Genomic DNA, 16,518 nt, shown 5'->3' on the forward strand with positions numbered 1-16,518 from the left:
CAAACTGCAACATAGCATTTTTCAACTTGAGAATATAATTGTATATAAAACCTCTAGCGTGAATAGACTATTCCCATCATCTTAATCAAGTTTACCTTATTTTAAATGATGATGAAGTATATCAAACCTCTAGCGTGAATAGACTATTCCCATCATCTTAATCAAGTTTACCTTATTTTAAATGATGATGAAGTATATCAAATTTGCATATGTGGTCACTAATTAGTTTGTGTATTACACATTGCTTTTTTATTATAAGAAGAAGAAGCTACTATGGCTTGAATGTCACATTACGAGCCGGAGATGTCAACATTAACTTGAGACTTGGTTTGGTGTCTGCACTATGTTCTCCTCCCTAGCTACCAAAGATATTTTTTCATTGGTTTATGCCTCACGGCAAGGGATGTGCACTTAGGGATGGAAGTGGACCGGGGTAGGGGACAAGGTCTCCACCTCGGCCCATAGGGGACAAGGTCTCCACCTCAGCCCAGTCTCAAAATCTAGCCCTCCATTTCATCCCTGCACGGGTTTTGAGTTTAACCACCATCTTCACCTTCATCCCCATTTCATGTCATTCATCCCTGGTCTAAACGGGGTGAGGTGGATTGGGGGCCCCGTTTCCCCTCGATCCATTGTCATCCCTAAAGAAGGACTGGGAACGACGAGGCGGGGTGGGGCGGGGAAAAGCGTAAGTCCATCCCCATTTCATGTCCTCCATCCCTGGTCCAAACAGGATGAGGTGAGGCGGGTTCCGTTCTCCCCTGGGTCCACTGCCATCCCTAAGTGCACTATGTTCTTCAACTTCAATGGCTTAAGCCGATCCACTGGTCAGATCCACAAAGCTCTTGTGGGCTTCACTACAAGAAAAACATTAATTAGCGACAGAAATTTGTGAGAGATTTTTTTCGTCGCAAATTTGTGATGGATTAGCTAGAGAAAACTAGCCGTCGCCAAAAGTAGAAGTAACGATGGAATTAGCGATGAAATTTTTCCGTCGCAAAATTTGTCGCTAATTAGAGATGGATTCGTAACGAAAAAATTCTATCTCAAAATTTGGAGTTTTTTGATAAAAAAAAATATTTGGAAACATTTTTTTTTAAATTCATTATTCTTCTTCTCAAAAAACCATGTATGCAGACAGGATCAAACAAAATCTTTCTGTTAACAATCTCCAACAATTCTTCATCAATTTCCAATAATTCTCATCAAAAATCCTTTGGCTTCCCCTTCAGGTTAAGGGATAAACATGAGCTTTCCTCTTCAGGTTAAGGGATAAACCTGAGTTCTCCATTCAGGATAAGGGGATAATCCTGAAAGAAAGCCACACCACTACAAGAATCCTGTGGATTAGCGACGACCTAAATCCATCGCTAAGCTGTTTAGCAACGGATTAGAGACGGATAACTTCCATCATGAATTTTTTGATGCTAATTAGCGACGAAATATATTTGTCGCCAATTCCAGCTCTATGTAGCAACGGAATATATTTGTCGTCAGTTTCGTCGCTAAGTTGCGACGAAATAACGAATGCAACATCCGTCGCAAGGTCGTCGTTACTGTGCGTCGACTTTAATTTTGTGACGAATTTATAGTCATCGCTAGTCCGTCGCTACATTAAACATTCATAGTAATTAGCGACGGATATATCTGTCGCAAACAAGGAAAAAATAAAAAAAAAATATATTAGAAAATTAAATATCGAGAAAAAATTTCTCGTGATACAATTTATATTTTCTGTACAGTTTATATTTTCTATGAATAAAAAACAAAGTACATATTAAAATACATATAAAAGGAAACTAGAACAATTAATCGATCCACTATAAAATTCGCAAGTTCTAATTATTTACAATTCAACATTTACATTTTTGAAACAAAACGAAGGTAGAACAAATTCAACACATGAATCTAATCATCACCAAGATTTTGTGCGTCCTCTTGTTCATTGTCTTGATCTGTCCCTTCAGCTCCACTACGCTGATTATCGTCAGCAACCTATATAAGAAAAGAAAGGTCTGTATTGATAAACAAAATATATTGAAATAAATTATACGCTATATGTTATTCTATCATCTTCATATGTATTCTAAGGTAGTAAAAAAACTGTATATGTGATTCTATTATGCTCATATGTGTTCTAAGGCAGTAAAAAAACTGTATATGTGATTCTATCATGCTCATATGTGTTCTTAAGGCAGTAAAAAAAACTTTATGTAATTCAATCATGCTCATATGTGCTCTAAGGCAGTCAAAAAAATGTATATGTGATTCTACCATGCTCATATGTGTTCTAAGGTAGTAAAAAAACTTTATATGTGATTCAATCATGCTCATATGTGTACTAAGGCAGTAAAAAAATTGTATATGTGATTTTATCATGCTCATATATGTTCTAAGGTAGGCAAAAAACTGTATATGTGATTCTATCATGCACATATGTGCTCTAAGGTAGTCAAAAAATTTTATATGTGATTCTATCATGCTCATATGTGTTCTAAGGTAGACAAAAAACTATATATGTGATTATATCATGCTCATATGTATTCTAAGGCAGTTAAAAAAACTCTATATGTGATTCTACCAAGCTCATATGTGTTCTAAGAAAGTAAAAAAACTTTATATGTGATTCTATCATGCTCATATGTGTTCTAAGGCAGTAAAAAAACTTTATATGTGATTCTATCATTCTCATATGTATTCTAAGGCAGGCAAAAAACTGTATATGTTATTATATCATGCTCATATGTGCTCTAAGGTAGTCAAAAAAACTATATATGTGATTCTATCATGCTCATATGTGCTCTAAGGCAGTCAAAAAACTTTATATGTGATTCTATCATGCTCATATGTGTTCTAAGGCAGACAAAAAACTATATGTGATTATATTATGCTCATATGTGTTCTAAGGCAGTAAAAAAAACTCTATATAATTATACCATGCTCATATATGCTCTGAGGCAGTCAAAAAACTGTATATGTGATTCTATCATGCTCATATATGTTCTAAGACAGTCAAAAAAACTTTATATGTGATTCTATCATGCTCATATGTGCTCTAAGGCAGTAAAAAAACTTTATATGTGATTCTATCATGCTCATATGTGTTCTAAGGCAGACAAAAAACAGTATATGTGATTATATCATGCTCATATGTGTTCTAAGGCAGTAAATAAAATGTATATGTGATTCTATCATGCTCATATATGTTCTAAGACAGGCAAAAAACTATATATATGATTATATCATGCTCATATGTGCTCTAAGGTAGTCAAAAAAATGGTATATGTAATTTTATCATGCTCATATGTGCTATAAGGCAGTAAAAAAAATGTATGTGTGATTTTATCATGCTCATATGTGCTCTAAGGCAGTCAAAAAAATGTATATGTGATTCTACCATGCTCATATGTGCTCTAAGGCAGTCAAAAAAATGTATATGTGATTCTACCATGCTCATATGTGCTCTAAGGCAGTTAAAAAACTTTATATGTGATTCAATCATGCTCATATGTATTCTAAAGGCAATAAAAAAACTGTTTTTGTGATTCTATCATGCTCATATGTGTTCTAAAGACAATAAAAAAACTTTATAGCGAAGAAAATATTCAATGATGTTGAAAAGCCAGAAGCGAAATGATATTGATCACAGCTATGGTGCACTTTAAAAGATGATTCTTCTGGCAAGAAAGCAGTGGAAATATCCTGAGCAATAAAAAAGAAAATCCACTCAAGTTCTCAATAAAGCAAGTATAATTATTATCTGCAAAAGGGATCTCTCAGCTATCATCAAGTTGAAGACGGATATGCGAGTTAGACCCCAGGGGATAAAGAAGATTCGAATCACCTCCAAGTTGAAGGAGTGTGTGACGTATCCTTTTAGGGAAAGTTCAAATCGTCGCCAAGTTGAAGGTTGATGCGATGAACCTCCCGACCGACCCTAAAAGATATTTGATTCATACTATCAAAATATTTCGATCAAAAGAGACATCTCTATCAATTTCTAGAGACAAGGAAGACCCTGATCATCTCTAAGTTGAAGGAGTGTGAAGTGTTCTTTTAAGTAAAATCAAAGCATCTCCAAGTTGAAGGTTGATGTGATGAAATTCTCACCAAACCCCAATAAAAGAATTCATTTTTATGTCTCCGAAAGTGCGAAAAGTATATCTCGGATATCAAATTGCCAAAATTGCAAATAATCATCTTTCTCATGCAAAATTCTTTTATCAATATCTTTTCACTGCTTGCTTTTATGAAATTGAGAATATTTCTTTTCTTTTCATATCAAGGGAATGGATAGCTTCCTTAAAGAAAATCATCAGCATTAAAATTTGAATTTCACTCTTGAATCTATGAAGTTAACCTCGTTGGAGGAAATACTTTAGGTAAAAAAGAGAATATCTTTTGCACATATGTGCACATTTTCAAGCATTTGAATCAACTACAATTTTATCTTATTGGTAAATTTTTCTGGCTATTTAAACATGAAATAAATACTCAATGTCTATTCTGATGCAACATGGCATTGTTTACATCTTCAAAAGAGTTGTTTCACTCTAATGAGGTACTTCTTTCAGTCCTATCATGGTTTCCCTCTCCTGACGAGGAATCCATATTTTTCACATCCATTTAGGTAAGGATTGTACTTGGGCCTCGTCTCACGAGGTATTTTTTAAAAATGTCTCATCATGGTTTTCTCATTCTGACAAGGAATCCATATTTTGCATTCCCATACAGGTAAGGGTTAAACCTGAACCTCAACTTTCGAGGTATTTTCATTTCCTATTCAGGTAAGGGTTAAACCTGAACCTCAACTTTTGAGATTTTTCTTCCTCGTTCAGGTAAGGGTTAAACCTGAAATTCATTTTGAAATATCTTTCTTCCCATCCAGGTCAAGGGCTAAACCTGAACCATTTCAAAAAGCTTATTTTGTCTCAGCTATGAGACCTCTCTTTGATCAAAATCTATCTTTTCACCATTTCAGAATCTTCATCCCAAAGTCCCATCCTGATTTCCTTATTTTATTTTATCCAATTATCTCATTTTCGAGGATTTCATCTTTTTCCAAGCCATTTGGGATAATGTGCTAAACCTGAGAATCATTTTCGCAAAGCAATTCTTCTACACTCAGTTCAGATTTTCCTGATTGGGGCATTTTATTTTTGAAATTTGGTATATTTTTCTTTACCACTAGGCTCGGCTTTTAACCGGCTTAGCAGCAAAGATGGGTATCTGTAAGCACCCCAAATTTTTTAAAATTTCAAAATTTCCTTTTTGCCCTTGGCCCCAACTTCAGAGCAATTGGGTCAATTTCTAGTCAATTCTCGGATTCAGTTCCTGGTTGAATATTCGAAATCCAAATTCAATTTTCATATCTGACCCAATCTTAGACTCAGATCCGATATCTAAATCCAGTTCTGAGCCCGAATCTTCTATTTTCAAAAAATCAAAAACCAATTCTCTGTATTGGATTAGATATTTTATCCAGATCCAATCTCATCATTCAAGATCCAAAGTCAGTATTATTCTCAAAATCTTAGATCCAGACCCATTTTGAAACCCACTTTCTGAAATTAAACCATGTATTTTCACAAAACCTCATTTTTGTAAAATCCTCAAATTTAAAAGCAAATATTTTATAAAATCTTTCAAAAACCTTGTCCGAATCCCATATGTTAAAATCCCTCGTATTTCTCTCATATTTTTAGGTTTTCTCTCAAAAACATAAAAAGATTTCAGAAAAAGTAGCTTTTACACTATTTTGAAAAACCTTGTAAAAGAGCCCTCTTTTTGAAAATTTTCAAAACCCTGGAGGACCCGTTTTGAAAAACTTCTAATGGACTCCTCTTATAAAAACGACCATTAGAGGTCAATCTTCTCTTCCGTCTTCACCCTTCCACCCCTCTGATCCGTTCTCACCTCCCCATCTCTCGATCTCCTCTTCTTCCTTCCTCTACTTCCTTCTTCTTTTCCCCTCTTCTCTGATTCCCTTTCTTGCTTTGTGAAGAAATTTGATCCATCAGGAGTGTATACGGAGAAGACACCACATTCTCTCAATCGATTAACTGTGAGTAAATTCCCTATTTCCCTTGTCTCTATTTTTCTTTTCTTCTCGTCTTACTTTCTTTCTCCTCTCCTTTATGTTTTTCACGATCGCTCTGGTTTGATCTTCGTTGTTAATGGCAAGCACCCATGTAGTGTTGATCTGCATATAGCAGCATTAACCTATATGTTGCAATATCATTGGAATGTTTACATTCCAACACTTTTTTTTAATTTGTTACTGAATTTCTATGGTTTACATTTAAATATTTGTTTATGATGTTAAGGTCAATGCTCCTCTGTAACAGTATCATCAATATCATACAGGCATTTGCATCTATCTTCTACACTTGTGCATTTCTGATTCATTGCAACATCATTGCCTCCAATATGGTTTACGCTCTCATAGCATTATTTTATTCAGTTCTTATATCGGATGTTTAGTTTTTTATTCTCAATTGCAATAGGCTTTTTGATTTTCACCTGTTGTGTCTTCTTTCTTTCCGTGTTGAATCTGGTGTTCTTTTCTCAGTTCTGATGATTTTGTTTTTTTTAGCAGCACATTTTAATTCGTAGTTCATACACATCATCTTGTAGATTTCATAATTATCGCTTATCATTTAATACTGCATCAGTAGATAGTTTGATTCAGCATCGCAGCTTCATCCATCCGAGTTGTCATCCATCTACTGTGTATGCTTCAATGCATTTGTATACCCTTTGTTTCATCCAAATCGTGAGTTTCATTTACTGTGTAAAATCGATTGCGGAGGCTGATTTACTGTAAGTAAATTGTTGTATATGTTTTATGTGTTTTGAGTTATATTATCTCTATCCCAATTTCAACATTTTGTTGATTTCAATAGAAATATCTTTTTGTTTTTAAAGTTTTGTTTCCATCGATAACACTTAGGATGATCTTAGATAAAAAATGGGCTTGATAAAGGTGAAAACCTTGTGGCGACTGTGATGTCTGCCATGGGTGAGCAGCAAACCTGTGCTCTCAAGGGCATTGGACCTAAGTAGATGCCATACAACTCTCTGTACCTTAGCACTTAACTTTTATAAAGAATTTTTGTGGAGCCTTGTATAGTGCACAACACGTGAGACAATGCACACTCAGGGAGTGCATCTCACCGTGTGCAGTTATGGTGTTTCTTGTACTTCCTTTTATTACAACATGGTCCACTGTATATCCACTTCACGACCGGGCCAAACATTTCCTCATTAACGGCTGCTATGCATACACATTGGTCATATCTTCACTCACTCTGACATCTACATTCTACATCTTTGATGATGTATGATTGGAGGATATCTATGCTAGCTCGTACCTTGTCAAAGATATGGATTAGAATAACACATGTACATTTGTACTGTCTTCTGCACTTAATCCAAATTTACATCTATGTGTTTGCTGTATTTTCTATACATCTGCATACCACCATTCGTTGCATTTACTGCATCATACTTTTCATTATGGATCCACTGTATCCCCGACATATCACTGATATTAGTTGGGTTGTACCATACCCTGTGACTGCATCAACATTATTTTCAGTAAGGATTCATGTTTCATTCTGTTGAAACATTATCTGCAATTATCATCTAGTGTCATTGCTGCATTGTTGTATCATCATATCATATTACTGCGTGTTGTATAGTATTTCCTTCATACAAACATTATCTTTCGTTGACATCTCTCCATTCCATCTGCATAATTGGCATTCATTTCATTTCATTGCATCAGATACAATCAACATCATTATTGCACTTTCAGTCATTTATCCACATATAAACATAAATACCTGCCTTCTTTCAAAAGGAGCAGTGGTACGCCAACTGAGCTTTTAGAAAATTATCATGTAAATGATGTCGAGATCTTTGAGCTGATATGGACATAGCTATGGGGTATTCAATTTTTGTGTAAACGGAATCTTGTGCAGTGAAAGGAAGGACAAGAAGTGTATTAGAAAGTGCTGGAGGCATAGGATCAGTTGAGGTGAATGGGAAGCCTGTTAAAAGGGATTCATAGCTCATTCTTAAAGCTGGGGATCAACTGGTTTTTAGTTCTCTTAGCAATCATTCTTGTACTTTATTTTTATCCGCTTACAAATGAGAATGGGCCTACACCTGCACTATCTTCTCCCTTTGAAGTACCAAATGACTCAATTATTGTAATTGATATCAATGGCAGTGAGGAAAGATAGTGCAGATCGAAATTCTGGAACTGATGTATATTTAAATGATAATGCACCTTTGCATTTACACATCATTCGTTGTAGTTCATTTCTCATGTTACGTGGCATGGCATATCAGCATCTATATATACATTACATCCCCTATATTCACTGCATTTAAGTTTACAATATTATGTTTTAATCCCATCATTCACAGTATCATATAGCACCATTATATCTTCCATTTTTATGCACTGTCGGTATCTTGCATTTCTCATTCCTGCCTCTGAGACTACTATTGATGTCCCAACAATGAACGATCAAAAGCATATAAGCATTTCATGTTCTATCTATTTACTCAACCTCACTGGCGTGGTGTCCATTAGCTTTAATTAGAAGTCACCCTTGTTCCCATAAGCAGCCTTCAGAGACACGAGCAAGTGAAGATGACATGTTTTACTGCAGTCTTTGCAAGGTAGAGATATACAACTGACCTTTTAGGAATACATACCTAATTGTCTCTCATTACAAGGGACTTGATGTAAGCAGTTTATACTTTTATGGGCACAAATACACTGGCTTAGGATTTATATGTAATCTATAGATTTTTTCTATTAAGAGCACACACGTGTATGGCGATAAATAGTTATATCAGTGGCTTCCTGTGCCTTCATAGCACAACAGCCCAATGGCTGTCGTGTCTCCCTGTGGCTTCCTATGCCTTTATAGCACAACAGCTCAATGATTGATGTGTCTTTGAGTGGCTTCTTGTGTCTTCGTAACACAGCAGCCCAATGGCTATTGTGTCTCCCTATGATCTCCTATGCTTTCTTCATAGCACAACAACCCTATGGGCTGTTGTGACTACTTGTCACTTCATCTCACTACCAACCACTGCACTTACATTTTCACTTATACTTCTTACAACACTACATTCACACACAATACCTGCATTTTCATATATTCACTGCATTGCTCTGTATACCTGCACATTTTGCATACTATGCTTCACTCCCTGCAACACTGTTGCACCTACACATCACAACATATTTGTATATCACCTAGCATCACCTGCTATATCCTCTCATTCCAAACATTTATAGCACAACAGCCATGTGGACTACTGTGGCTTACTTTTTCTTCATAACACAGCAGTCGGCTTGCTGCAACTTCATAGCATAGCATTTGAGTTTCTCGCCATATGTTGCTGTGCATTTTTTTATCATAGCACTTGATGTTTTTCATTGCATATCACATGCCATCTTCATAGTACTTTCATGTTCATCCTGCACTTCACAACACTTTCATGTTCTCCTATAACTTCACCAATGCACAACATCTTCATACTTTCCTATAGCTTCATGTGCACACAACATCCCCATGAGTAGCTGCAACTTCATAAACACATACATCACGAGCTGTTGTAGCCTCCTAGCAGCTCATGAGTTGCTATACTGCCATGTCACCATCTCATATACACTCTCATGTGTATACCTTTATTAGTATTAGTATTGCATGGGTATTCATATATACATTTTCCCATTAGCATAATGCACTGTATATGCATTCTCATAAATATATTTTCATTAACATAATGCATTGCATATGCATTTTCATAGATATAGTTCTACTAACATAATGTATTGTATAAGCATTACACTTAGGCAATTCTACATGTATTCCTTCATTTGCATAGGTAGATACATATGCATTTTCCTCGTTAGCATTTGCATTGTACTTAGGCCTTGCATACACATTTCCTACGTTAGCATAAACATTGCATTTAGACAAATGCATATACATTTCATTCATGCATTATGTATTGCATCTTCATTAATATGTGCATTTCCATTATAGTTTAGGCATAATCATATGCATATTAGCTTTAACAAGATATTTTCAATCTCTTTTCTATATTCTTCTTCTGCTTGTATTACCTCATGTTTGCAGAAAAAACATAAAAGATGTTGATTTCCTTTCTTAGATTAGGAATTTTGATATTTCGATTTCAATTTAAGACTAATAATTTGATATTAATGAGAATTTCTACTTTTCAGTTTATAATAGAATGCATGAGCATATAGTTCTCATAATTGCTTGTGACATCTCATTTTATTTTTATTTTCAAAAATTCACAATGGTGAAACACGAATGACACGTGCACCTTTCTAATAAGAGGTAAATAACCCTAAGTAAATGATTAACATTTATGGTCATAGTCAAAATATGAACAATACTTAGGATTTTTATCTTTTATGGAATAACATTTGATCTACATCATATTTTTCTGAAATATTCTTTTCTTCCTCTATCAGAATTTAAGATATAAATTAACTTGAGATATATTTATGGTCACAGTCATGGATATATTAAAAGTTAATTTTATTTTAAATCCTATAAAGGTACAAAAATTTATTTTATTCTTTATTAGAATTTAAATATAGATTAGATTATAATATGTTTGTGACCATAGTCATGAATGTATTATAATTTAATCGTATTTCAATTCTATTAAAGAATAAATTTTGCTTTTAAATTCTAATCTTTAAATAAATTTCAAAGCATTCATCATTCAGGATAGAATTGCATTCTTTGTCAAACCATCTTCAAAATTCCAAATGATTTTTAAAATTTCAAAAATACATATTTCACCTCTAAATTCAAAACCATTTTTCAACTTCTATTTACAAATTCAAATCCATATTTTATCCTCAAATAGCACTCAATTTTATTTCTAATTTTCCAATTTTTAATTTTTAATTTTTAATTTTCAATTTTCAATTTTCAATTTTCAATTTTCATTTTTCAATTTTCATTTTTCAATTTTCAATTCTGAATTTCACATTTTAACTTCAAAATTTCATTCAAATTCTTTATTTCCATTTCAAAATCCAAATCTTTGAATTCTATTATAAATTCAATTTCAAATTCTAAGTTTTAATTTTCAATTCAACTCTAAGTCAAAGTTTTGAAATTCACCCTGAGATTCCAAGTCAAAGATTTACTTCAAAATTCAATTCAACTTTTAAATCCAAATTCTGATTTCAAATTTCAAGTCTGAATTCAAATTCTATTCTCAATTTCAAAATCCAAAGTTTATTTTAAAATTCTAATTTCAATTTTCAAATTCATTTCCAAGTTCAAAGTTAAATTTCAATTTCAAAATCAATCCAAAACTCCAACTTGAAATTCCAATTCAATTTCCAAGTTCAATTTTGATTTCAAACATCAAATCAAATTTCAAAATCACTTCAAAGTCTCAAATTCAAATTCTGATTCAATTTCAAAAGTTCTAGAAATAAGCTTAATTTTCAAATTCCAACTTCAAAATTTAGTCTCTTATTTTCCAATTTCCCTCTCTTTCAATTCCATTTTCGATTTTCATTTTTCAAATCCAAAAATTCTCAAAATCTCAATTCTATTTTAAACTTTGATTTCAATTGCAATTTCAACTTCAAAATTTCAAATTTCCTTTTCAAAATCTCAAATTCACTTCAAATTCCAAGTTTAGATTCAAATTTCAGTTTTTCAAATCAAGTTTAATTTCTGAATCACTTCTTCAAGGATATTTTCCAAACTTGTTTCAAAATCACTTGGAACATCCAAATTTCTGAAATATTTCCAAAGCATGCATCATATTTTAAATCATCATTTTCAAAGTTCATTGCATAAGCATGACTCTATGTGTATTTAGGGTTTCAGAATAATCATTTAGACAAAGCAAAAGGCATTGATTCGATCATTGGTTTAATTACCCCTGGTAAAGGCGCTAGGAACGGTTGAACCTCATATCAACGAGTGAATCTCATGTCTCCATTTTCCCCGCAAAATTTTTAAAATGGAGGCGAGTTAATTTTTCAAAATATCTTTTTCAAAGAAAGGTCAAGTGAGACCTTGCAAAGAGTTTCCTTCCTTCTTTCTTTCTCTTCTTTTCTCTTTCTTTCTTTTTTCCCTTCAAAAAGGAAAAAAAGGTTGAAAGGAAAAGAAGGAAAGAAAGGAAAGGGATTTTTTTTTCCAACGATCACAAAAGTGATGACCATGATGGAAAAAATTCCATCACTACTTTTCGATTTAAACCGGCCCATCTAGGGTGCCAAATTCTCTCCCCCCATCTTTCTTTCTCTCTCTCTCTGATTACCTCCAATAATAACATTCTCTCTGTCTCTCTTATCTCTCAAAATTTTCCCTCAAACCCGAAATCATTTGCTTCTCTTATTTTGATCGAGCGAAGAGAACCCATTAGCACCCATTGTAGTGAGAGCAGAGAAGAATTTTATGAATGGGAAGAGAAAAAGGGTCACATTTATATTGATCGACGGTCTTGGGGATGTCTCCTTGCCCATGCTCGGTTACAAGACCCCGCTTCAAGAGACATGCACTCCCCATTTGGATGCCATTGCCTCTGCTGGCGTCAATGGATTGATGGACCTTGTTGAGCCCGGCTTGGTCTACGGGAGCGACACTGTCCACCTCTCCCTTCTCAGGTACAACCCAAGAGTTTATTATAGAGGCAGAGGGGCCTTTGAATCGATGGGTGCCGGTTTGGAGATGTGCCCTAGTGATATTGCATTCAAGATACCCACTTCTTTTTTCCTATACCTTCTCTGTTTGTTGGCTTTGAGGATTTGTTTGTAATAGGATGTGAAAATTTGGTATTGGAGGGTCTCTTTTTTTTGTTCTTGGTGATTTTGTTCCTTGAAGTTTATAGATGGTGTTATGAAGAAATTGGATTTTGGGGATTAAGATTTGGTGGTGGAGTCTATGAGTTTTCATGTTACCTTGAACCAGAGGTTCCAAGATAGCATTTTGGTGAGCGAACAGCTGGAGAGGAGGCCCAAGAAGGTGAGGGCTTTTCTCTTACTCTCTGATCTGGTTATGTTTCTGTTTTGTTTATTCTCCGGTTTCTGGGAGGTCTCTGGTTCTAGCAACTTGGCTTCTCTGTGCTTAATTTGCTTCAATTGAAGTTAAGGTTAGGGTTTGGGTCCTCTTCTTTTGATTGATCTGGTGTGTTGTTTCCGTTAGTTTTGCCTCTAATAGACTAAGCAACTGCTAGCAGAAAGAAAGGAGTTTTTTTAATGGTAGAATCTCCAACCACTTTGCATTTTTGTTCATAATGGTGAAATAATATGGTTTTGTCAAGTTTGTTTAGAACTATTTTGGTTGGCATCAATATCTCATCAATCTAGCATTGTCTTATGTTGGAAATTGCCGATTAAGCTACAAAGATTGTTGACTACTATTACTAAATTTCTGTCCAACTCAGGACAAAAAGATGCTTAAAACTACCCAGCATTTAGTTGCATTCACAATTCTCCAACAGGCTTATGTTGCACGACAACCCTCTTCAAATCCTTTCATTTCCATTCTAATCGTTGTAAGTAGGCATACTTTGCTTTGTGGCTACTAAAATTACGAGAACAACCTTTGGCATATTTTCTTATGCTTGATGTTTATTAATACTTTGAATGCCTTAATTTTTTTTCCTTTTCTTTTCCATTTTTCTTTTTGTTTCATAGGTTGCGGGTGATGATACTGCCGAAAAAGCTGAGAGGGCTTTCATCTTGAAGTTGTTGGGGCCTGACTATGTTGAGGTACTATGCTCAGTGTTGCCAAAACATGTTTGGTGTTAGTGCACTTAATTCTTTTTGATGCACGTTCTTAGATTGAACTTGATGAAGTACGCTCCCACATATATGTAAGCTTGGTTTTGTTTAAGAACCAAGGTAGTTCTCACTTGTTTAGAACTTGAAGCTGGCACTTCCTGGCAATGACTTGTAAATTATGATGCTTGCAGTTTAGGAGTCATTTGTTCCATTGAAATGGTCACATATGAGATGATTCAATTGTAGCTATGGTGGTCAGTTCAAGCTTTATTTCTATTTTCTTTTTCATGGATGTTTTGCAGCTAATGAACCATTCTCCTTTGCTGGTCCAGTGATTTAGAGAAGAAACTTCTAAATTCCTTAGATAGTATTTTGATAACAATTCTTTTGTTACAAGTTTTAGTTGCTACAAAAAACCGTTGATAAACCAAAGCCATTACATTCTGATTTGAAAGAAGTCAATAAACACAACTGCTTGGATTGTTTAAGAAAATTTGCTTGCTGTCATGCCACCTTGGACATTGTAAATTATAGTATTGCTTCAAGAGTGATGCACTCACTGAAAAAACTCTGAAGCCCAAGTTGGTGATTTTGGATGGCCAGAACTGATAGCTAATGTTTGTGCAATGTCTGACACGTGAATAAATTTAGGTGGCTTCTGTGACCATATGTTTTACACACAAAAATATATAGTTCAAGGCCTTACAAATAAAGGATTTAAGCATTTTCTCTATACAATTGCTCTTTATAACAATAATGTTTCACTATTAAAAAATTTAATGATGAGGATATTCTTATTTGTAAGTTAAGATGTGTGGATAACTTGATACGGCATCTGCATTCCTTGTGCATAGATTCATGAACTCGTTCATTGTCTAGAGATCATCTCTCAAGAGCTAGAGCATTTTTTTTTAATTAATGAAATTTTTTGCCACAAATTCCTCTATGTCGTGAAGCTCCATAACCACTTTGTCAGAAGTGCTTGCATGAAGCACATTACTTGTTTGATCTACACAACAATTGATTTATCTATCTGAGATACCAGGCATGACATATCCATAGGTTATGTGATTACTGTTATTATCAGTTAAACCAATTTTGTTGGTATTTTTAATAGACAATATATTAGTATCTCATTTTGGTGAATTGATTAAGAGATCCAAAACCCTGATTGCCCATCCTAACCCTGATTGGCAACCATTTGGCACTTGTTAGTGTCTCATGCATGCAAAACTTGTGTGTTTATGTGTTAATGCACATGTGAGTCATTATTTGTATTATTTTTCCGTGAGTTATCATTTCTATTTTTAAACAGTTGGTGGCACTTTTTTGCTTCCTAACTATCCATTTTCAGGCCTATTATGGTTCTGCACTGGATACATCTTGAGCCACTATAATTATTATAAATCCTGCAATAAATACTCTGACAATCTATTGCTTTTGATTTTGAACTTTTTAATTGATTTTGCAGTTGTACAGCTCATGAGAGCATACGGGAAGGTCATATTGCTCTAAATGCCATTCAATGAAGACATACAAAAGTTTCCACTGGAGACACTACATATGTTTGTAGGTTAGATCATTTCACCTCCTTCACATTTATTTAGACAAGAATTCATTGTCATATGATCCTGCATATGCATTATATCATAGATTGTGACAGATTATATTTTATTTTATTTTAAAATTTTGCTATGGATTAATGATGGAATATTCGTTGCTAATATTTAGTTTTGCGACAAAATGTAATCCATCGCTAAATTAGTGATGAATTACATTTTGTCAAAAAACTAAATCCATGCTTATTTAGCAACAGACTCGCGATGGTCATGATCCATCGCTAATTAGCGACATATAAGTTTTGTCGCTAATTAGCGACCAAGAATATGAGACGGACACTATCTGTCACTAATCCATCGCTAATCTGTCGCTAAACACTTTAGCGATGGATAGTGTGCATCGCTAATCTGCATTTTTCTTATAGTGCTCGCACACTGCTTATTTACAATAATAGTTAAAAAATAAACTAATTTAACATTGGAATGCACATCCCTAATCCCTAGTGTTGGACAATATAATAGCTATGTCACAATGATTCATGGATTCCAAGACGCAGGATTCAGATTCTACTCAAAAGTTTAATTTTTTTATCAAAAATGGGACACGAGGTCACATATTTTTTAATCAATAAAAAACTATATTTGAATATTGTAATATTAAATTAGTTTTTTATTTAAATAAAATTTAAATGTAATACATTTTTATTTTAAAATATTAAAATAATGGTGTAAGTGTCAGTGTCTGCTTGTGTCACCATGGTCACACAAACAAAATGGTGTCCCTCTGACATAGAATAATAGTGTAAGTGATGCATGTGGAGGGTGCATAGATTTGACATAAATCCAAATATGGTCAAACCTAAGTGGGATACACTATTAGATACATCATGATGCTTTTGGGCTATTTTGAATGAACTTTCCATTATCAATTCATGTCTATTGGAATTAAAGACGTCAGGAAGAAAGAAAAAGGTTTGGATATGAAAGCCTATATCTAAGGTCAGCAAGAGCTAGTGTTTCTTTTTCTTTTTTTTCAAGGCAAACTGGGGTTATGCAGAACCCTACAATTATACAACTATACCATTGAGTTTTGAACATGCAACGTTCCAACACAAGGCGATGTGTACTAGTTGCTCC

The sequence above is a fragment of the Nuphar pumila genome, chromosome 10 (assembly GCF_984573655.1).
Source record: "Nuphar pumila chromosome 10, dmNupPumi1.hap1.1, whole genome shotgun sequence".
NCBI classification, from domain to species: domain Eukaryota; kingdom Viridiplantae; phylum Streptophyta; class Magnoliopsida; order Nymphaeales; family Nymphaeaceae; genus Nuphar; species Nuphar pumila.